The sequence below is a fragment of the Coregonus clupeaformis genome, chromosome 5 (genome assembly GCF_020615455.1).
Source record: "Coregonus clupeaformis isolate EN_2021a chromosome 5, ASM2061545v1, whole genome shotgun sequence".
Taxonomy (NCBI): Eukaryota; Metazoa; Chordata; class Actinopteri; order Salmoniformes; family Salmonidae; genus Coregonus; species Coregonus clupeaformis.
The window spans coordinates 10,553,349-10,578,520 of NC_059196.1; the positions used below are offsets into that span (position 1 = coordinate 10,553,349).

The 25,172-nt window shown below is 43.1% G+C and overlaps 1 protein-coding gene across 1 annotated transcript in view; it reads left to right on the forward strand.

Moving 5' to 3' along the window:
• LOC121560503 (signal-induced proliferation-associated 1-like protein 3) overlaps window positions 1-25,172 on the forward strand; it is a 101,667-nt gene that overhangs the window by 28,800 nt on the left and 47,695 nt on the right. Inside the window, exon 2 of the mRNA XM_041873457.2 lies at window positions 16,629-16,749. The gene's annotated coding sequence lies outside the window, so the exon portion shown is untranslated. The remainder of the gene's footprint in view (window positions 1-16,628; window positions 16,750-25,172) is intronic.

Sequence of the window (25,172 nt, forward strand, 5' to 3'; positions counted from 1 at the left end):
GATACCCTTTCCTCCTAAAGCCTCATCATCATTTAGCCTCATTAGCCTGTCACTAGGGTGATACGGTTACAGGAAGAGCCTCTAAAAGACCTCCACTTCCTCCCATGTCCCTAATGTAAACTTGATGGCCGTACTCACTACTCAGTCAGAGCAGAGTGCAGTGTGACACCAGAAATGTCCACTTTAAGGGTTCTCAGCAGCCACTGCTCCTACTCATGCTAAGTGAGAGTGGACTACAGTTTGTCAAAAAATGGCACCTGCCAGAAAGACAAATAAATCCCCACATTTTTGCCATGGATTTTTTTTAGGCCTAGTAGTCAGCTATGCATGATGGCTGGGAGTAGCCTACATGTGCTGAGGGGCTAATCCGTGCGGCACAGCACTATCCCCCTTTTCTCCCCTGGGACGCATGCCTCCATTGGAGCAGCAGCAGCTGTGGGGGTCTAACGCACCCCTCTGGCCCGTCATTACCTCAGGCCAGGAGCGCAGGGGCATAGAAGCTTGATCATTATTTCACAACCATTACTTAAGTAAGCTAGTCGGCTACTGTTATGTCTAACTAGCCCATCATTGTGCTTTCCTGTCTGCTGGCTCCTCGAGCAGCAGGTAGATGGTAATCAGCCCTGTATGTTGACTCCTACTTACTCGTTACGTGTGGCGCAGGAAAATAGACATGCGTTATTCTGGAAACCGTGTGCACTGTGTGTGGGACACGGTGGGATTTAGGCCTATCTCCTGCTCAGTATACTAGCATAGCCCTGTTGTCTTTAAAACTGTGTCTAGAATATGTGTGGAATTGCCAGCGACATCACGATACGATATCACGATACTTAGGTGCAGATACGATATGTATTGCGATTCTCATGGTTCTATATGATTCGATACAGTGATTTTAATTGTGATTAGATGTTTCAAACATATAGCTCACCATGTTTGCTCCAGAGGTACAAGAGAGCCATGAGAAAATTAGTTTTGATCAGTCATGAAAATAAAAGTGCTGAATAGCTTTTTTCCCCCTCTATTCAGATTACAACCTCTCACTTTCGGTTATTTGAAAATGAAATAATCTCCAAAATATCGCTATTTTTAAAACAAGCTATAGAAAGTTGGTTGCAATTTCAGTTTAATCCACCAGAAAAGATAGAACAAATATTACAACAAATATTATCATCTTTGTAAATTATATAATAAATAGGAGTTATGTCACACATGCAGCTAACAAAATATATTGCTCTACCCAAAATTACAACCAACTAATTGCAGCATTACCTAAAAAATGGAAGAAGCAGGTGGAAGGGGGAGACAGTAAGGAACGTGTCTGTTGGCCATGCATTAAAGACCAAAATTGGTTAAAGAAAATTGTGATCAATAAAAAAGTATACCAGTTTAATTTAAGTACCAAAAATTTGACACGTGCATTCGGAAAGTATTCAGACCCCTTGACTTTTTCTACATTTTGTTACGTTACAGCCTTATTCTAAAATTGATTAAATTGTCGTCGTCGTCCCCCCCCCCCTTATCAATCTACACACAATAACCCATAATGACAAAGGAAAAAAGGTTTTTAGAAATATTTGCAAATGTTTTAAAAATAAAAAACTGATATCACATTTACATACGTATTCAGAGCCTTTACTCAGTACTTTGTTGAAGCACCTTTGGCAGCGATTACAGTCTTGAGTCTTCTTGGGTATGACGCTACAAGCTTGGCAGACCTGTATTTGGGGAGTTTCTCCCATTCTTCTCTGCAGATCCTCTCAAGCTCTGTCAGGTTGAATGGGGAGCGTTGCTGCGCAGCTATTTTCAGGTCTCTCCAGAGATGTTTGATGGGTTCAAGTCTGGGCTCTGGCTGGGCCACTCAAAGACATTCAGAGACTTGTCTCGAAGCCACTCGTTGTCCTGTTGGAAGGTGAACGTTGGCCCCAGTCTGAGGTCCTGTGCGTTCTGGAGCAGGTTTTCATCAAGGATCTCTCTGTGTTTTGCTCCATTCATCTTTCCCTCGATCCTGACTAGTCTCCCAGTCCCTGCCGCTGAAAACCATCCACACAGCATGATGCTGCCACCACCATGCTTCACTGTAGGGATGGTGCCAGGTTTCTTCCAGACATGACGCTTCGCATTCAGGCCAAAGAGTTCAATCTTGGTTTCATCAGACCAGAGAATGTTGTTTCTCATGGTCTGAGAGTCCTTTAGGTGCCTTTTGGCAAACTCCAAGCAGGCTGTCATGTGCCTTTTTACTGAGGAGTGGCTTCAGTCTGGCCACTCTACCATAACGGCCAGATTTGGTGGAGTGCTGCAGAGATGGTTGTCCTTCTGGAAGGTTCTCCCATCTCCACAGAGGAACTCTGGAGCTCTGTCAGTGACCATCCGGTTCTTGGTCACCTCCCTGACCCCAAGGCCCTTTTCTCCCGATTGCTCAGTTTGGCCGGGCGGCCAGCTCTAGGAAGAGTCTTGGTGGTTCCAAACTTCTTCCATTTAAGAATGATGGTGGCCACTGTGTTCTTTGGGACCTTCAATGCTGCAGAAATGTTTTGGTACCCTTCCCCAGATCTGTGCCTCGACACAATCCTGTCTCGGAGCTCTACGGACAATTCCTTCGACCTCACGGCTTGGTTGTTGCTCTGACATGCACTGTCAACTGTGGGACCTTATATAGACAAGTGTGTGCCTTAACAAATAATGTGCAATCAATTGAATTTACCATAGGTGGACTCCAATCAAGTTGTAGAAACATCTCAAGGATGATCAATGGAAACAGGATGCACCTGAGCTCAATTTCGAGTCTCATAGCAAAGGGTCTGAATACTTAAGTAAATAAGGTATTTTTTATTTTATTTTTTTATACATTTGCAAAACAATATGGGGTATTGTGTGTAGATTAATGAGGATTATTATTCTTTAAATCCATTTTAGAATAAGGCTGTAACGTAAAAAAGGGAAGAGGTCTGAATACCTTCCGAATGCACTGTAGATTGCAAAATAGAGAGAGAGATTTTCAATGTACCGATTCCATGGCACTGAACTGATACACAAAACAACGCCGGATTCAAAACTTTTTCAATTTACATTATTATCCAAAATTCTTGCAACTAATAGAATGTTATATATATATATATATAGGGGATACAACCATCCCAGCTCTGCAGATTTTGCTGCGAAGTGACAGAATCATTCGATCATTTGTTTTGGTACTGTCCATATGTAGCTTGTTTTTGGTCGAAGGTTGGCTGAAGAATTGCAACATTTACCTGGAGCTAACTCTGCAAATACCACTGCTGGGTGATTTGAAAAGTCATACTCAATCGATCAATAATATAATACTCTTTTCAACAGCAGTTGAAAAATATATGGCAAATAGAAATCAAAACTGTATGGTCTTCAGAGATAGATGGGAGGGGTTGAGGATAGTCGAAGGATGGGACTAAAAACAAACAAAAGATAACTATTGTAAAATATACTGTGTCCGTAAGAAATGTATATAGTATGTATACGCTGGAAGTAGAAGCCTAAGTGTTTGTTGTCCATTAGTTTACTCCAATTAGGTTAGGGGAAAATAATAAAGGAAAATATATTTAAAAATAAATAGATTATATTAGGGAGACAGACACAAGAAACAGATATTGAAACCTGATGAATGTGTATTTAAGAGTACGATTACCATCACATCTTTGAAGAATGTAGAGCATTTTGAAACACGTTGTTTTAAAGCAGCAGGGCATGTGGTTGTTAAAGAAGCCTTCTCACACAGAGAGATAGAGGCCAGCTGGGAGAAGAGAGAGAGAAGGGATTCAAGGGACAGAGGAGAAATATAGGAGAGGGAGAGATTCAAGGGACAGAGAAGATATAAGAGAAGTGGAGAAGAAGAGGGTGAGAGATGATGGATGGAAAGAGAGGTAGAGGAGAAAGAGATGGAGGGCCAGAGGACATCTCAGAGATCAGAGAGGAGAGGTGGCGGGGTCATGGACTGCTGGGCCTCTGTAGGAGCAGCAGCAGCTTTGTGATTATGCATCACTCTGAAGCCTCAATCTGAGTCAATCCCTCCTCTCGACCGATCTGATTCATCACTGATTTCTTGGTCTGTCAGGCTCTGCTCTCTCATCATCTTCAACTGCAACCCTTCTCTTTTTCTCCCTCACACACACCAATTTCCCGCTCTGTGTTCCCGTGCTTTCTCACTGTCCATTAATCTCTGTTTCCTTTACTGGCTCTTCTCTGACTGTAGTCCTACTAGGTTCCTAACTTTCTACGTCTTCTACTTTCTTTCTCTCTGGCTATTTTAATTTTTCCTTCTTCTGTTATACTGACCTACCCCTCTCTTGTTTTCGCTGTTTCTCTGTCCTTTCTACACTGTCATACATTTTCTGTTAGCTCCTTTACCCTATCTCTATTTTACTCCCCCTCTCTCCCCCTAGAGATTTGAACAAAGGTGATACTGATGCGAGAGTGCAAGTGGGAGGCTAACCACTTTTCCTCTGCAGTGTGTGTGCCTGTGTGCATGCGCGTTAGATCCCTCTTCCCCTGCCTGTAGTGACAAGGACACCTTTGTGATTGATTGACATATTGCGGAATGGACGATAGGACATCTTTATTTATCGCTCAGGTTGTGTGTTCTGAATGCTCACCGCCTCACGCCTCCATCATAACTCTTTCTGTCTGTGTGCCCCTGGTTCCCATGGAAACCAACAGCACAGCAATCCAGCGGTGAACGGAGTGTTGTATGCATACAGTACATTTACAACACAGCATTCCCCAACCTCACCAACCCTGAGATGTTGAAGGTAGATGGTGGCGGTGCCCCTTACCACAGATCTAGGATCAGATAATTACCCCCCCTCCATTTCAACCTTAGAGAGATTACTAAATACCTTGACACTGTATCAGTGGATAAGGGCTTCCATCTACTCCTTGAAATTCAGCTATTACCTTTTACCCACTTTTCATGTGATTAGTTTGGTACTTCTCAAAGCAGTAACCCCCTCCATACTGTGGGCAGAGAGACAGCGCAGCGCAACGCGTCACACACTGGAGAGACGTCCAGCAGAGGTAGGGGTTCTCTCATGCAAATCCGATCAACCCTCCTATTTCCATTCAAATAGAGCCGGGAGGTGGGAGGAGAGGGAGAGAGCGGGAATAGGGGGAAGAGAAGGATGAAAGCGTGGCAATCCCACCTCCCCGTGTTTGAGTATGAATGGGGCTGCCCACCCCTCTGCAGGGGTTCCCAGCACACTTTCGGGGTTAATAGCGACGGCTGCTCTGCTCGATGGAGGTGCTATTAGAGAAAGAGACTGTTTTATATGCACTACAATGCCTTTTAACACGCCTAGCACCGTCTCTCTGTTGCTGATAAAGGGCAGTGTTCCTTATCACTGGTTCTATAGAGGGATATGCAGGTGCTTTGAACCAACAACTTTATAACTGACAATTTGAGATTTTTGGTTCCAACCGCCGTGTCTTTGTGAGACGCAGATTATTTTTGATATTTGGTATTTTATTACGATCTCCATAGCAGCTACTCTTCCTGGGGTCCACACAAAACATGAAACATGACATAATACAGAACATTAATAGACAAGAACTGCTCAAGGACAGAACTACATAAAACATTTTTAAAGGCACACGTAGGCTACATATCAATACATACACACAAACTATCTAGGTCAAATAGGGGAGAGGCGTTGTGCCGTAGGTGAACGGATGATCTCCGCATGTGTGGTTCCCACTGTGAAGCATTAAGGAGGAGGTGTTATGGTGTGGGGGTGCTTTGTTGGTGACACTGTCTGTGATTTATTTAGAATTCGAGGCACACTTAATCAGCATGGCTACCACAGCATTTTGCAGCGGTACGACATCCCATCTGGTTTGCGCTTAGTGGGACTATCATTTGTTTTTCAACAGGACAATGACCCAACACACCTCCAGGTTGTGTAAGGGCTCTTTGACCAAGAAGGAGAGTGATGGAGTGCTGCATCAGATGACCTGGCCTCCACAATCACCCGACCTCAACCCAACTGAGATGGTTTGAGATGAGTTGGACCGCAGAGTGAAGGAAAAGCAGCCAACAAGTGCTCAGCATATATGGGAACTCCTTCAAGACTGTTGGAAAAGCATTCCAGGTGAAGTTGGTTGAGAGAATGCCAAGAGTGTGCAAAGCTGTCATCAAGGCAAAGGGTGGCTACTTTGAAGAATCTTAAATCTATTTACACGGTTCTGAGCTATAGTTCGAATCGGAGTTCAATGTAGAAAATAGTAAAAATAAAGAAAAATCCTGGAATGAGTAGGTGTGTCCAAACTTTTGACAGGTACTGTATATATACAGTGTGTGTGTGTGTGTGTGTGTGTGTATATATATACAGTGGGGAGAACAAGTATTTGATACACTGCCTATTTTGCAGGTTTTCCTACTTACAAAGCATGTAGAGGTCTGTAATTTTTATCATAGGTACACTTCAACTGTGAGAGACAGAATCTAAAACAAAAATCCAGAAATTCACATTGTATGATTTTTAAGAAATTAATTTGCATTTTATTGCATGACATAAGTATTTGATCACCTACCAACCAGTAAGAATTCCGGCTCTCACAGACCTGTTCGTTTTTCTTTAAGAAGCCCTCCTGTTCTCCACTCATTACCTGTATTAACTGCACCTGTTTGAACTCATTACCTGTATAAAAGACACCTGTCCACACACTCAATCAAACAGACTCCAACCTCTCCACAATGGCCAAGACCAGAGAGCTGTGTAAGGACATCAGGGATAAAATTGTAGACCTGCACAAGGCTGGGATGGGCTACAGGACAATCGGCAAGCAGCTTGGTGAGAAGGCAACAACTGTTGGCGCAATTATTCGAAAATGGAAGAAGTTCAAGATGACGGTCAATCACCCTCGGTCTGGGGCTCCATGCAAGATCTCACCTCGTGGGGCATCAATGATCATGAGGAAGGTGAGGGATCAGCCCAGAACTACACGGCAGGACCTGGTCAATGACCTGAAGAGAGCTGAGACCACAGTCTCAAAAGAAAACCATTAGTAACACACTACGCCGTCATGGATTAAAATCCTGCAGCGCACGCAAGGTCCCCCTGCTCAAGCCAGTGCATGTCCAGGCCCGTCTGAAGTCTGCCAATGACCATCTGGATGATCCAGAGGAGGAATGGGAGAAGGTCATGTGGTCTGATGAGACAAAAATAGAGCTTTTTGGTCTAAACTCCACTCGCTGTGTTTGGAGGAAGAAGAAGGATGAGTATAACCCCAAGAACACCATCCCAACCGTGAAGCATGGAGGTGGAAACATCATTCTTTGGGGATGCTTTTCTGCAAAGGGGACAGGACGACTGCACCATATTGAGGGGAGGATGGATTGGGCCATGTGTCGCGAGATCTTGGCCAACAACCTCCTTCCCTCAGTAAGAGCATTGAAGATGGGTCGTGGCTGGGTCTTCCAGCATGACAACGACCCGAAACACACAGCCAGGGCAACTAAGGAGTGGATCCGTAAGAAGCATCTCAAGGTCCTGGAGTGGCCTAGCCAGTCTCCAGACCTGAACCCAATAGAAAATATTTGGAGGGAGCTGAAAGTCCGTATTGCCCAGCGACAGCCCCAAAACCTGAAGGATCTGGAGAAGGTCTGTATGGAGGAGGGGGCCAAAATCCCTGCTGCAGTGTGTGCAAACCTGGTCAAGACCTACAGGAAATGTATGATCTCTGTAATTGCAAACAAAGGTTTCTGTACCAAATATTAAGTTCTGCTTTTCTGATGTATCAAATACTTATGTCATGCAATAAAATGCAAATTAATTACTGAAAAATCATACAATGTGATTTTCTGGATTTTTGTTTTAGATTCCGTCTCTCACAGTTGAAGTGTACCTATGATAAAAATGACAGACCTCTACATGCTTTGTAAGTAGGAAAACCTGCAAAATCAGCAGTGTATCAAATACTTCTTCTCCCCACTGTATGTATGTGTGTATATATATATATATATATATATATATATATATATATATATATATATATATATATATATATATATATACATACATACATACATACATACATACATACATACATACATACAGTGGGGAAAAAAGTATTTAGTCAGCCACCAATTGTGCAAGTTCTCCCACTTAAAAAGATGAGAGAGGCCTGTAATGTTCATCATAGTTACACGTCAACTATGACAGACAAATAGAGATTTTTTTTTCGAGAAAATCACATTGTAGGATTTTTTATGAATTTATTTGCAAATTATGGTGGAAAATAAGTATTTGGTCACCTACAAACAAGCAAGATTTCTGGCTCTCACAGACCTGTAACTTCTTCTTTAAGAGGCTCCTCTGTCCTCCACTCGTTACCTGTATTAATGGCACCTGTTTGAACTTGTTATCAGTATAAAAGACACCTGTCCACAACCTCAAACAGTCACACTCCAAACTTCACTATGGCCAAGACCAAAGAGCTGTCAAAGGACACCAGAAACAAAATTGTAGACCTGCACCAGGCTGGGAAGACTGAATCTGCAATAGGTAAGCAGCTTGGTTTGAAGAAATCAACTGTGGGAGCAATTATTAGGAAATGGAAGACATACAAGACCACTGATAATCTCCCTCGATCTGGGGCTCCACGCAAGATCTCACCCCGTGGGGGTCAAAATGATCACAAGAACGGTGAGCAAAAAATCCCAGAACCACACGGGGGACCTAGTGAATGACCTGCAGAGAGCTGGGACCAAAGAAACAAAGCCTACCATCAGTAACACACTATGCCGCTAGGGACTCAAATCCTGCAGTGCCAGACGTGTCCCCCAGCTTAAGCCAGTACATGTCCAGGCCCGTCTGAAGTTTGCTAGAGTGCATTTGGATGATCCAGAAGAGGATTGGGAGAATGTCATATGTCATATGGTCAGATTAAACCAAAATAGAACTTGTCGTGTTTGGAGGACAAAGAATGCTGAGTTGCATCCAAAGAACACCATACCTACTGTGAAGCATGGGGGTGGAAACATCATGCTTTGGGGCTGTTTTTTCTGCAAAGGGACCAGGACGACTGATCCGTGTAAAGGAAAGAATGAATGGGGCCATGTATCGTGTGATTTTGAGTGAAAACCTCCTTCCATCAGCAAGGGCATTGAAGATGAAACGTGGCTGGGTCTTTCAGCATGACAATGATCCCAAACACACCGCCCGGGCAACGAAGGAGTGGCTTCGTAAGAAGCATTTCAAGGTCCTGGAGTGGCCTAGCCAGTCTCCAGATCTCAACCCCATAGAAAATCTTTGGAGGGAGTTGAAAGTCCGTGTTGCCCAGCGACAGCCCCAAAACATCACTGCTCTAGAGGAGATCTGCATGGAGGAATGGGCCAAAATACCAGCAACAGTGTGTGAAAACCTTGTGAAGACTTACAGAAAACGTTTGACCTGTGTCATTGCCAACAAAGGGTATATAACAAAGTATTGAGAAACTTTTGTTATTGACCAAATACTTATTTTCCACCATAATTTGCAAATAAATTCATTAAAAATCCTACAATGTGATTTTCTGGAATTTTTTTCCTCATTTTGTGTACCTATGATGAAAATTACAGGCCTCTCTCATCTTTTTAAGTGGGAGAACTTGCACAATTGGTGGCTGACTAAATACTGTTTTTCCCCACTGTGTGTGTATATATATATATATGTATATATATATATATATATATATATATATATATATATATACACACACAGTACCTGTCAAAGTTTGGACACACCTACTCATTCCAAGGTTTTTCTTTATTTTTACTATTTTCTACATTGTAGAATAATAGTGAAGACATCAAAACTATGAAATAACACATATGGAATCATGTACTAAATATATATATATATATTTTTTTAAATTGAACTACGGTTCGAACTATAGCTCAGAGCCGTGTGACAACGACCTTACAGTTGCATTGACAAACCCATTAGCTGACTAGAACGGCTCCTCTTCAAACTGGTTTAAGAAGAAAAATGTAGACAACTTTTTTAGTAGCACTTCAGTAGCACTCACACACGGCAAACTTTCTAAAAAATGATTGCAGTCGGAGTTTGGAGTAATCCATTTAAATGGCAACACAATGTGTGTGACAGGCGGGCGGAAAGAAGCCAGCTCATGCTCCTCTCTGGCTCACCATGGAGCAGAGCAGCGCTGGATCAACCACTAATGATATGTAAAGTACCATTTGCATGTCCTCTTTCAAATGCGTCTGGTTTCTAATTCAGGCCGGCCCAGTCACACTGTGTTCAGCGTACTGAGAGAGATGTTTAATTACCCTGCTCTGCTGTATGGGATTATGATTACTGAGCGCTCTCTAGCTCTAACATGCAGGGACATAGCTGACCATATCACTGTTCTCTGAGCCTACTGTACAGCCATATGCAGCAAGGCACACACGCACGTTCATATTACACAGTACACACAGACAGGTGTACACACGCTCATTCACACTCATACATACACACTCTTGCACACATAGCTACAGCCCACTTCACAGATCACGGGTACCAAGAAGCCCAGTCATCATACTCATAAGTCAATAATATGCACTCGATTTCCTGATTGATCCAGCGCCACACCCACACACACACACACACACACACACACACACACACACACACACATCTCTCTCCCTCTGCACTGGGCTTGACTTTCTTTTCTCTTTGTTTGATGGTCATTCTGTCTGGCAGGCACTGCAACCACAGAGAATGACTCCAGTACTAAATATACAGCTGCTGTCCTATTTAAACATGCACGAATAGGAGGCTATATGGAGTGTCTTCATTTGTTTGTGTTTATTATAATGGAATGTAGGCTAGGCAGTTATCCTACATACCTGTAAGCCCCATGGCCAAGGTAGGTAGGTAGTCCTAGGTGTTGCATTTATCAATTTCAAACCCTAATAGGCTTACCAGTGACTCTACTCTATGGGCTGAAATGTTAGCCATGGCTGGAAAGTTTTCACTCTCCATTTTATTTTATTTTGGAAGTGAAGGAGGTCTAAGCTGACTCTGCAGGCTATATTCAGGACTGGCTCTTGGCTCTGGATACTGTACTCTCCAGTAGTTTAGTCGAGACACACTCAAGGCACAATGTCTCTCCCCACCCCCACACACACTTTTACTAAGAGAGTGTTATTATGCTGTGCGTCAAGGGGTAAGCGGACCTGAATTGAACAGTATTGATTGGCACTGTGTTGTCAGACAGTAATGGGGCTCCCCCTCAGGGCATTTAGCGTTGCCTGACCCCCTCCCCCATCTCAGCGCAATCAACCTCACTAGGGTTGGGCGATATTAAGATTCTATCGACGATGAGTGACAGCCGTCGTTGATGGTGATGGCATCGTAATGTGACAGACGATGGTTTAGCTGGTTTTAACTTGACTGTTGTGAACGGAGTTGTACAGCGCACAGCAGGGCAACACACAAGCGACATTCAGAGTAATTTACTTTTCCTATTTGCTATATAGTCTATTTGTTTCAATAAATGTGTTAAAGAAAGCAAGAGAGGAATGCAGACAGGAGGGCCGGGACGATACCAGTACCGCGATACACGTAAGTATCGTGGCAAGGAAACAAAACACAAAGCGGTTTTAACTTTAGGAAAACAGCCCTAATGTTGGAAACAAACATCAATATGTTGTCATCCAGAGTCACATTTATGTATTTCCCAAGCTACAGCAAACAATATTTTACATACAGCGGGTTTTTAAGGATGAAAGAGTTAGGTCTGCTTTGTGTTTTAATTATTTATTTATTTTTCACAATACTGGTATCTTCCCGGCCCTACTAGACCGAGCGGAGAATTCCACCAAAGCGGTGCATAATGTCCATTCAGAAAATATTTTCTATTTTTCTCTGTCAGAAGACCGGTAGCCTTCACGTGTTGTTGTTTTTGTCAGCCAATCAGAGTCGAAGACGCTCCATGTGTAGCAAGTGAAGTGAGAGCTCACTAATGCAATGCAAAATGGAATTAAAATTACGGAATTAAACGTTGGCGAAGTGAGAAAGACGAGCAACCAACAGGCTGATGTTTATTCTGATTGGAGTTGGGGGAAAGCGCAGCATGTAGACTCAATTGGCTTGTTAGATACAGTTGAAGTCGGAAGTTTACATACACAGCCAAATACATTTAAACTCAGTTTTTCACAATTCCTGACATTTAATCCTAGTAAAAATTCCCTGTCTTAGGTCAGTTAGGATCACCACTTTATTTTAAGAATGTGAAATGTCAGAATAAAAGTAGAGAGAATTTTTTTATTTCAGCTTTTATTTATTTCATCACATTCCCAGTGGCTCAGCAGTTTACATACACTCAATTAGTATTTGGTAGCATTGCCTTTAAATTGTTTAACTTGGGTCAAACGTTTCAGGTAGCCTTCCACAAGCTTCCCACAATAAGTTGGGTGAATTTAGGCCCATTCCTCCTGACAGAGCTGGTGTAACTGAGTCAGGTTTGTAGGCCTCCTTGCTCGCACACGCTTTTTCAGTTCTGCCCACAAATGTTCTATAGGATTGAGGTCAGGGCTTTGTGATGGGCACTCCAATACCTTGACTTTGTTGTCCCTAAGCCATTTTGCCACAACTTTGGAAGTATGCTTGGGGTCATTGTCCATTTGGAAGACCCATTTGCGACCAAGCTTTAACTTCCTGACTGATGTCTTGAGATGTTGCTTCAATATATCCACATCATTTTCCTTCCTCATGATGCCATCTATTTTGTGACGTGCACCAGTCCCTCCTGCAGCAACCCCCACAGCATGATGCTGCCACCCCCGTGCTTGACGGTTGGGATGGTGTTCTTCGGCTTGCAAGCATCCCCCTTTTTCCTCCAAACATAACGATGGTCATTATGGCCAATCAGTTCTATTTTTGTTTCATCAGACCAGAGGACATTTCTCCAAAAAGTACAATCTTTGTCCCCATGTGCAGTTGCAAACTGTAGTCTGGCATTTTAATGGCGGTTTTGGAGCAGTGGCTTCTTCCTTGCTGAGCGGCCTTTCAGGTTATGTCGAAATAGGACTTGTTTTACTGTGGATATTGATACTTTGTACCTGTTTCCTCCAGCATCTTCACAAGGTCCTTTGCTGTTGTTCTGGGATTGATTTGCACTTTTCGCACCAAAGTACATTCATCTCTAGGAGACAGAACGCGTCTCCTTCCTGAGCGGTATGACGGCTGCGTGGTCCCATGGTGTTTATACTTGCGTATTATTGTTTGTACAGATGAACGTGGTACCTTCAGGCGTCTGGAAATTGCTCCCAAGGATGAACCAGAATTGTGGAGGTCTACAATTTATTTTCTGAGGTCTTGGCTGATTTCTTTTGATTTTCCCATGATGTCAAGAAAAGAGGTACTGAGTTTGAAGGTAGGCCTTGAAATACATCCACAGGTACACCTCCAATTGACTCAAATTATGTAAATTAGCCTATCAGAAGCTTCTAAAGCATGACATCATTTTCTGGAATTTTCCAAGCTATTTAAAGGCACAGTCAACTTAGTGTATGTAAACTTCTGACCCACTGGTATTGTGATACAGTGAATTATAAGTGAAATAATCTGTCTGTAAACAATTGTTGGAAAAATTACTTGTGTCATGCACAAGACTTGCCAAACTATAGTTTGTTAACAAGAAATTTGTGGAGTGGTTGAAAAACGATGTTTAATGACTCCAACCTAAGTGTATGTAAACTTCCAACTTCAACTGTAAATCCCCATTCTATGAATTCTATTTCTATCACTTCAGACCACTGCAATTTAGCTGGTACACCATTCAATTAAAGTAAATGTTTGTGATTGATTTACATATTACAGAGTGGACGATAGAACATCTTTATTTATCGCTCAGGTCACCGCCTCACGCCTCCATCATAACTCTTTCTGTCTGTGTGCCCCTGGTTCCCATGGAAACCAACAGCACAGCAATCCAGCGGTGAACGGCGTGTTGTATGCATACAGTACATACACAACACAGCATTCCCCAACCTCACCAACCCTGAGATGTTGAAGGTAGATGGTGGTGGTGCCCCTTACCACAGATCTAGGATCAGAAAATTACCCCCTCCCCCCATTTCCAACCTTAGAGGGATGATGAAAGACCTGACACTGTATCAGTGGATAAGGGCTTCCATCTACTCCTTGAAATTCAGCTATTACCTTTTACCCACTTTTCATGTGATTAGTCTGGTACTTCTCAAAGCAGTAACCCCCTCCATACTGTAGGCAGAGAGACATAATTACTACCACAAAGATGGCCGCTGGTCCACCCACCGTTAACTTAAATGGTGATGTATATTCTATGATCTATATTTCTATGATTTCAATAGGTTTCCTATGAAGGATTGACAGTATAATTTAAAACAACAGATATTCCTATTCTCTGATGTGTGGACCTCCAACCATCTTTGTGGTATCATATGAAAGTTCATATTTAAATGTAATTCCCATTTTAGTACATTTATTAGCCAAAACATGACACCCACCCTGTATTCAAGAGCTTGTTGTCTCAACCGATGGCAGGCACAACATAAAAACCTCAGATCTAAAATAGGGTCTAAGCTAAAACATTTACGCCCATCCCTCTTTGCTCCATGTGCACGCTACACAGCCACAGACACACACCTGTTACATACTGAAGCTGCATCCACCAGGAATAATATTTGAAAAGATTTGCCTTCAAGTAGCCTCTTCCCATTTCAACAACATTATCTTTTGTCCAGTTCTAGAATGTGATTTCACGCAATAGCCTAATGGTGGTTATAAGAGGGTTTTGTTTCCCCCCCCCAATTATTGTAATGTTTTTGATTGGCCAATGGTTATACGACAGTGTTTTATGAGTACAAAAGTTGACATTGCCCAACCGTAAAACTCACCCTCACCCCGTCCTCCCCCAGCCCTCACCCATATTTGATCACCCCACCCTCATGCATACCTTTTCACATCGCTCACTCCGGTTCTGAGCAACCCAACATCCATTTTTACTGAGCCTACATCAACCCTATTCCTCATCCCACTACTCTGTAGCCTACCCTCGGCTTGCCCCCAATCCGACAACCTCCACCGACACACCACACACACCGACCTCCCATGCACCGACCTCCCAATCCGACAACCTCCACCTCCCATGCTAGCACTTTGAGTGCAATAGTGACCTGGCTCACCCTGCTGCTGTCGTGCTGTTCAAGAGAACATTCCGGTGCACAGGAAGAGGAAATCAGTATGTACAGAGGGGCAGGGCATTGGCATGGTGGGGGAAGTCAAGGATACAGAGGGATAGTCATCAAGGACAAGGTAGAGGGTGAGTGAGAGAAATACAGACAACAGAGAGACATGGGAAGAAAAGAGGAAAAAACAGAGGAAAGGAATAAATGCGTCCGCATGCTTCCCAGCCGAAACAATTCGGAACAGTTTGTGTATATATTATGGCTACATTTTGTAACAATTTTGTTCATTTTGGACTTCGGTAAGGGTTTTTTGGGCTGTTCGGGCACACACACAAAATTCTCGAGGCAAGCCGAAGTCGGTAGCCGAAGTCTGCGCCCCTTCGTCAGTGATTGGTCAACAGTAGGGATTATTCAATAAAGTCTATGTTGTCATTCAACGAGCGACGACTCATTTTCATGCACATTCTTTCATTGAAAAATACTGCACCAAACATCTTATATGTAAAATTGCGTGACTAAATGGACAAACAGTACTTACTATTGGCACTTTTTTTCAGGTTTTCTAAGCGAAGGTCTTTTAAGGGAGTATGCGAGCACACTCGTTAGGTTCGGCTAGGCGCCAGCCGAACTGAAGCATGTTGATGCCTTAAGAGGGAGAAAGAAAGAGGTAGAGAAATGCCAGAGGATGCTGCCTGAGGATTTATCTATTCAATCAAAGTTTTGTTTGACTTCAGTATAAAATCTGACATGTATAGTGTCGAAACTACGTGAAAAGAGGTACATTAACAGAGGTAGAGAAATGCCTACCTCAGCTTTATAGCTGAGTTTTATCTGTGGAGTGTCAGAAGATCATAATTGCCTGCTCTATTTTGGGTTCTAATTTATGAATGGTGTAGAGATAACTGGCGAGTTTGTGTATTTAGGAGACTATGGCGTGTGCCACTGAGTGTTTGGATGTAGGCCTTGTGTGTGTTTGTAAGACAGACAGAGCCCCTGGCATCCACATTCCTCCTCACACACAATAGACTCACTGCTAGCTTGATGAGCCTGGAACTGACAGCAGCTACACACACACACATACACACACCCCTCTGCCGGACTGTACACACTCATAACTCCTCCTCACACATCTTCCATCCCTATCAGAGCTCAGTCAGCCTACTTGGAATGTTATTACTGGTTAACAATTCAACTTTATGAATCTACTAAAGTAAAGCAGCAAAATAAATGTTTTGCTATTTGATTCTCTCTTTTGGCCTAGTTCTTCTCAATTGTGGCAGTGTAGTTTTCCTCTGGCTACCTGGAGCCTTTGTTAGGGTTCTCTCTGATGTGTCACTCAAAATGTCACCCGTTGAACTTTTAAACAACTGGTAGTTGTCTCACCGGTTACCTAATAACAGAGAACAGTGGTTCTAACTTCTTACCATTTGTTCCTCTTGTGTTCCAGGCAGCAGAGCTGTGATAGAGAGACTTCCCCCGTCCCCACCTCACTGACCCCCTGTTCACCTGTGAGTCGACACACACAAGGACCACGCCCGATTCACCTGCACAGCTGACGCCTGGAGGAGGTAGGCGAAATGCGGAACACGTATGTGTTATTAACGATCACTGTGTTATTTTACAGCAGCAGGGCAATAAGTGGTTGGCTGTAAAAGTGAAGGAAGTCATGGAAAGTACGTTGCATGCTTGTGTCCCTATCTACAGAGTTTTATTGCCTTCAGATGACAGCTTGAAAGATTGGTTCAATACTCAGTGAAACACCCCACCTCCCACCAGTAGAGTTTGAGGTTTCATTTGCATAGTCGACAAGGGAATCTTTTGATATATTTGTGCCTTCCTCTATCTATGCATCTGTTTGGTGTAGCCTAAATGTTGACAGCATTTTTATGTGGTTCTACTCTTAGTGAGAGATTGCATGTGGGTGTAAGTGTGTATGTTTGCACATGTACCCATTAGGGATACTGAAAGTCTTCTGTGCGACCAGCCTTAACCTTGGGACATCACCTGGTCCTCTGTTTGTTATGTAACAGTGTGTTGTCAATGTTCACCCCCCTGGCTGTTAAGGGGTGTGTTTGATGTCTGTGGCTGTGTCATAGGCCCTATTCCCACTACGAGAGATGGAGAGTCTGAGGAGCGGAGTAGCGAAAATGATTTACACTTTTCAATTCTTATTACATCCTTGCCTTACCTTTCGTTGTGGCTGGCAAAGCGACGTTCTTGGTCGGCAGAATAAATTGATAGTAGGCACTAGCCAGTAACCACAAACTATTTAACAGTCCAAGCAACTTTTCTTCAAAAACATATTACACTATTGAATAATACAACCAAACCATATTACACACTTCAATAATGCAACAATTGACAAGCATGTGCAGACAAAGGGTTTACTTACTCGTCTGTACACATTAAATTAGCTGAAAATACGCAGCAAACTCCTGTTAGCTAGCTATCTAACAAACAACATTCTTCATGATCAAGTAACGTTAGCATATCAATAATTAACATTTACCCCTCCCATACGAACAAAAGTACAGTCACTTTATACAGTATCATTCATATTACAATATATGCTACACAGCTAGGTAACGTTAGCTAGCTAGCTAGTTAGCTAGCTAAACAAAGCTAGCTAGCTAGCTAAACACATTTCTGTATCCTCCTCACATCAACGTGCTGGCTGTTAGCTGAATGCTGACGTTTAGCTGAACCATAGCCAGATAGGAGCTCTTAAGCTTATACTAGCGTATTAGAGTTACGTTAGAACAAACCAGGCTTCATTTTATTAATGTCATGGAAGTCATTATATGAGGTAAAAGCATATTGTGACTGAAAAAGTTAATAATTCCTTCTGGAATTGCTTCTTCCCTGGATGTCAGTGGCTCAGTGCAGTCAAGCAGCAACAATTTCAGAATGTAACAGGCTGTTTCTACAATTTCAGGTAAAAAAAATTGAGGGTATTTTTGCTAAAAGTCTTAAGCAGGAAATCCATTTTTTTCTGATCTTACCTCTGCCTCTTACTCCTATGAAAGGGATCTACACTTATCCATATACAGTGGGGGAAAAAAGTATTTAGTTAGCCACCAATTGTGCAAGTTCTCCCACTTAAAAAGATGAGAGAGGCCTGTAATTTTCATCATAGGTACACGTCAACTATGACAGACAAAATGAGAAAAAAAAATCCAGAAAATCACATTGTAGGATTTTTAATGATTTTATTTGCAAATTATGGTGGAAAATAAGTATTTGGTCAATAACAAAAGTTTCTCAATACTTTGTTAAATACCCTTTGTTGGCAATGACACAGGTCAAACGTTTTCTGTAAGTCTTCACAAGGTTTTCCCACACTGTTGCTGGTATTTTGGCCCATTCCTCCATGCAGATCTCCTCTAGAGCAGTGATGTTTTGGGGCTGTCGCTGGGCAACACGGACTTTCAACTCCCTCCAAAGATTTTCTATGGGGTTAAGATCTGGAGACTGGCTAGGCCACTCCAGGACCTTGAAATGCTTCATACGAAGCCACTCCTTCGTTGCCCGGACGGTGTGTTTGAGAGCATTGTCATGCTGAAAGACCCAGCCACGTTTCATCTTCAATGCCCTTGCTGATGGAAGGAGGTTTTCACTCAAAATCACACGATACATGGCCCCATTCATTCTTTCCTTTACACGGATCAGTCGTCCTGGTCCCTTTGCAGAAAAACAGCCCCAAAGCATGATGTTTCCACCCCCATGCTTCACAGTAGGTATGGTGTTCTTTGGATGCAACTCAGCATTCTTTGTCCTCCAAACACGACAAGTTCTATTTTGGTTTCATCTGACCATATGACATATGACATTCTCCCAATCCTCTTCTGGATCATCCAAATGCACTCTAGCAAACTTCAGACGGGCCTGGACATGTACTGGCTTAAGCAGGGGGACACGTCTGGCACTGCAGGATTTGTGTCCCTGGCGGCGTAGTGTGTTACTGATGGTAGGCTTTGTTTCTTTGGTCCCAGCTCTCTGCAGGTCATTCACTAGGTCCCCCTGTGTGGTTCTGGGATTTTTGCTCACCGTTCTTGTGATCATTTTGACCCCACGGGGTGAGATCTTGCGTGGAGCCCCAGATCGAGGGAGATTATCAGTGGTCTTGTATGTCTTCCATTTCCTAATAATTGCTCCCACAGTTGATTTCTTCAAACCAAGCTGCTTACCTATTGCAGATTCAGTCTTCCCAGCCTGGTGCAGGTCTACAATTTTGTTTCTGGTGTCCTTTGACAGCTCTTTGGTCTTGGCCATAGTGGAGTTTGGAGTGTGACTGTTTGAGGTTGTGGACAGGTGTCTTTTATACTGATAACAAGTTTAAACAGGTGCCATTAATAGAGGTAACGAGTGGAGGACAGAGGAGCCTCTTAAAGAATAAGTTACAGGTCTGTGAGAGCCAGAAATCTTGCTTGTTTGTAGGTGACCAAATACTTATTTTCCACCATAATTTGCAAATAAATTCATTAAAAATCCTACAATGTGATTTTCTGGATTTTTTTTCCTCAATTTGTCTGTCATAGTTGACGTGTACCTATGATGAAAATTGCAGGCCTCTCTCATCTTTTTAAGTGGGAGAACTTGCACAATTTGTGGCTGACTAAATACTTTTTTCCCCCACTGTAGTCCTGTTTTTACTGTACTGGTAATATTCCTTTAAATGTATCACGTCCAGTAGGGCTGGGAATTGCTAGATATATTTTGCGATTCTCACGATTCTATATGTATTGCAATTCAATACTGTGATTTTATTGCGAATTCCATGTTCCAAACATATTGCTCACCATATGTCTGCTGCAGAGGGACAAGAGAGCCATGAGAAAACGAGTTTTGATCAGTCATGGAAATAAAAGTGCTGAAAACAAATTGGCTCCTTGTTTAAAAAGAAGGTTGAGAACAAGCTATGAAGGAAAAATACTGGAGTTTTGGTACAGCCAACCAGCGCAATATTAATATATTGTCAAAACGATACGATATATTGTTAAAATCATCATATGTAACTATCGATCCCCCCTCTTTTAGAGGTAATAATGCAGTTGACTGCTATTAGCTTTCCCTCTTTCCAAGTCAGTGCATTCTCCCTGTTCTCTAAAGTGGCTGTCTACCCCAGTGCTAGAATGCACCACAGCAGTAGATTAAAGTGGTATTAAAGTGAAGTCGCTGGAAAGGTCTCAGTGAAATTATGATGAATAGCCTATTTGCATAGCTGATTCTGATTGGGGTTAAAAGTACCGCTGCTCAGCATGACGGACTCGGGTCACGCTTTAGAAATGAGCTGTAACAGTAAGCCTCATGAAAGCTGAATCAATGGTGTGTAGATGAGGGTTCATCTCATCCACTCAGAGGGGAGAAGTTCAGATGTCGCATTGCCTTATGCTGATGTGTAAACCTTACTACCTCCAAATGTTATAAATGTAAGGATTTGTGTAAGCCCACAGTTGAAGTCGGAAGTTTACATACACCTTAGCCAAATACATTTAAACTCAGTTTTTCACAATTCTTGACATTTAATCCTAGTAAAAATTCCCTGTCTTAGGTCAGTTAGGATCACCACTTTATTTTAAGAATGTCAGAATAATAGTAGAGAGAATTATTTATTTCAGCTTTTATTTCTTTCATCACATTCCCAGTGGGTCAGAAGTTTACATACACTCAATTAGTATTTGGTAGCATTGCCTTTAAATTGTTTAACTTGGGTCAAACGCTTCCCACAATAAGTTGGGTGAATTTTGGCCCATTCCTCCTGACAGAGCTGGCCTAACGGAGTCAGGTTTGTAGGCCTCCTTGCTCGCACACGCTTTTTCAGTTCTGCCCACAAATGTTCTATAGGATTGAGGTCAGGGCTTTGTGATGGCCACTCCAATACTTTGACTTTGTTGTCCTTAAGCCATTTTGCCACAACTTTGGAAGTATGCTTGGGGTACATTTTCCATTTGGAAGACCCATTTGCGACCAAGCTTTAACTTCCTGACTGATGTCTTGAGATGTTGCTTCAATATATCCACATAATTTTCCTTCCTCACGATGCCATTTATTTTGTGAAGTGCACCAGTCCCTCCTGCAGCAGAGGACCCCCACAGCATGATGCTGCCACCACCGTGCTTCACGGTTGGGATGGTGTTCTTTGGCTTGCAAACATCACCCTTTTTCCTCCAAACATAACAATGGTCATTATGGCCAAACAGTTCTATTTTTGTTTCATCAGTCCAGAGGACATTTCTCCAAAAAGTACGAACTTTGTACCCATGTGCAGTTGCAAACCGTAGTCTGGCTTTTTTTATGGCGGTTTTGGAACAGTGGCTTCTTCCTTGCTGAGCGGCCTTTCAAGTTATGTCGATATCGGACTCATTTTACTGTGGATATAAATACTTTTGTACCTTTTTTCTCCAGCATCTTCACAAGGTCCTTTGCTGTTGTTCTGGGATTGATTTGCACTTTTCGCACCAAAGTACGTTCATCTCTAGCAGACAGAACGCGTCTCCTTCCTGAGCAGTATGATGGCTGCGTGGTCCCATGGTGTTTATACTTGCGTACTATTTTTTTGTACAGATGAACGTGGTACCTTCAGGCGTTTGGAAATTGCTCCCAAGGATGAACCATTTATTTTCTGAGGTTTTGGCTGATTTCTTTTGATTTTCCCATGATGTCAAGCAAAGATACACTGAGTTTGAAGGTAGGCCTTGAAATACATCCACAGGTACACCTCCAATTGATTCAAATGATGTCAATTAGCCTATCAGAAGCTTCTAAAGCCATGACATTTTCTGGAATTTTCCAAGCTGTTTAAAGGCACAGTCAACTTAGTGTATGTAAACTTCTGACCCACTGGAATTGTGATACAGTGAATTATAAGTGAAATAATCTGTCTGTAAACAATTTTTGGAAAAATTACGTGTCATGCACAAAGTAGATGTCCTAACCGACTTGCCAAAACGATAGTTTGTTAACAAGAAATGTGTGGAGTGGTTGAAAAACAAGTTTTAATGACTCCAACCTAAGTGTATGTAAACTTCCGACTTCAACTGTATGTCCATGGTAGAGAGTACAAGGCATCGATAGCGACCTTCACCGTATCTCCACCTCCCCTCGCAACAACTCTCCAAACTTCCACTGCCCTTCACCCTACTTCAGATCACAGGCAACCAAGTGGAGAAGGAGAAGAATGTAGGTCGCCCCTCATTCCCCGCTCATGCACCCTTCTCCTATGCGTGTGTGCACAATGCAAATGTGTGCGTTTTCGCAGTGCACATGTCTGTCAGCATGTGGGTGTATGTGTATCACTCCCTGCCCATGCTTCTCCTCCAGGCTAGCATTCTGTCTGTATGACAGAGTATACCACAGCAGTGAAAGTAGAGGTTATCAGGGATAGAGTGCAAAACAATGTCACAGGAAATCAATGACAATCACAGCAGGGAGAGGCAGCTCAGAGACCCTGAGCCTGACAAGACCTGTCAGTAGGGAAGCACAGCAAACCTGGAGGACACGCCAAGATACGGGTGATAAACAAGGGCTGCAGTGTGTGTGCAAGGTTTTCCAAGCCTCCACTTTAGCAAAAAACACTGCAGCCCTCCAGGACTGGAGTCCGGCAAAGTTGATCAAATCCATCAGACAAGAGTCTCTGGGAAACCATAGATACGCCTATATCATGTGGCACAGGGGTTTGGTTAGGGTCAGAGCTGTGGTCAGGTTGCAGGGAAAGCCAGTGGGGTGAGATCAAGTAGACGGAGAGACAGTCAGCCTGGAATAGCTTGAGACAGACTCACCACAGGAACCCTTCAACAACCAGAGTATAATAGAGCTGAACTTTCTGCATCGTTACACATTCACAGCCAACTGAAGCGACAGTAAGGTCCTAGTCATCTCCACCACTCACTGATCATCTATTTATTCATTATCAGGTCAGCTTTCACTCATTACAACAATTTTGTCTCCTAATAAGGATAAAGGACGCTAACATTTTGGCAACTGAACAGACATTAAGGGTCGTGTGTCATGTCCTCCACTCACGCTCTATCAGTTTGCAAAGTACTGTTTGGCTACATTTATTTCAGCACTTAATTCTCATTTTCATGTATATTTTACCCCGGCCCTGGGGGTTGTATATGAAGACCACACAGCCCAGTCTCTTTTGTAGTCTATCTATACCAGGGCTGGTATTCATAAAGCGCCTCAGAGTAGAAATGCTGATCTAGGATCAGGTCCCCCTTGTCTACATAATTTATTAAATATGACCTAAAAGCCAGAACTGGTCATAGATCAGCAATCCTACCCTGAGATGCTTTATGAATACGGACCCAAGCCCTGTATGTCTGAGCTGTGGTCCCAGGGAGCAGGGTTGCCGTCCTGTCAGGGTGTGTTGTCCCACAGTGCTGTGCTGTGATGTCCCATCGCTGCCGGCTGTCTGCCAGTCATACAGTATGTATCACCATCTGCTCCGAACACAACCGACTACGCCATCTTGCCGTCACCACAGCTAATATTAGACTATTCATGTTATATTGAATCCCTCCTCGGGTCACTCACCACTGCCTGCCACCCTCTCAAGTTGTCAATGTCATCTTTGTACGACTTAGCCTACATTTGAGTATGCCTAATAGTAGTAAGGTCATGGATTGGGTGTGTAGGCCTTTCAGTGTCTTTGATCAAAGTATCTGAAAGCACCTGCTGTTGTGTATGGGTTTCTCACCTCTGTCCTAATGTGTATTCCACGTGTTATATAATTAATTATAAACTGGGTGGTTCGAGCCCAGAATGCTGATTGGCTGACAGAGGGTATGACAAAACATTTATTTTAACTGCTCTAATTACGTTGGTAACCAGTTTATAATAGCAATAAGGCACCTCGGGGGTTTGTGGTATATGGCCAATATACCACGGCTAAGGTCTGTATCCAGGCACTCCGCGTTGCGTCATGCTTGAGAACAGCCCTTAGCCGTGGTATATTGGCCATATACCACTCCCCCTCGGGCCTTATTGCTTAATTATGTCACTATTCTATGCGTAGGCTACCTCTTTGTCTCAAATGCATTATTATCCTGCGAGGTGGTCTGTTCCACAAGTGACTTTTTCTTGACCTTGGTCACTTGGCATTGTCACGATACAGTAACAACAGCTCTCTCCATCTCCATCTGGAGCATGTGTCATGTTGTGTACAGTAATTTCTCTGGTAGCTGTAGCTCTCTCGTTGCTCTCTCTGTGATTATGATGAGTGAGTAGTGTAATTACCAGCTCCAGTGTGTGTTTGCATTGTGTGGGCCAGGGCTGCACGGTGCACAGGCACTCCGAGAGGGAGGTGGCGGGGGAAGCATCTTCAGAGGCCTAACTAATTGCTATGGGAGTAATTAAAAGGCATTACATTCCTGCTTTACATCTTCTGTAGTTGGGGCCAGAGCTCTGTCTGCCTGGGGGCCTCAAAGCCCTTCATGTTCCTGTGGCTCCTATGTTTCCTATGGCCCTTGCCATTTTCTGCCTCTCCTACTTAACTCTATTTAGCGTTTCACATGGTTTGGGAATAAAACTCATCCCTTTCACCTATGTGTGCCGTCCTCTGTGCCTTGGGTTGCGATGGGTCTGTCTGGAGGACATTTCTTGCAGCTCCTATTTTGGGCTGTGGCGGCCCATCTCTTTCAGTTTTGGAAAGATTCTGTGAACTGTGAAGGCTAGCGAAGACATCAAATAACATTGCACCTTTAGTTGAATTAGAAAGTTATCAGTGCACTGCATAACAAGATGTGTTTGTCAAACATGTCCTGTTTAGTTGTGTGGCTGTGGTAGTCTGTGTCTGTCTGTCCTCCCTCCAGCTTGTGCGTAGTAGTTGTGGCCCAGTTCTACTGTGTCTGTCGGCCTTGGCTCAGTGTTGTGGACACCCAGAGACATGACAGAACTTCCACACTTCCACTCTCCTGACTGGCGTTCAGCTAAATAAAGGGCCCTTTCTCCGGCTGCTGCAGCTGGAGCCTAGCTGGGATTGGGACTG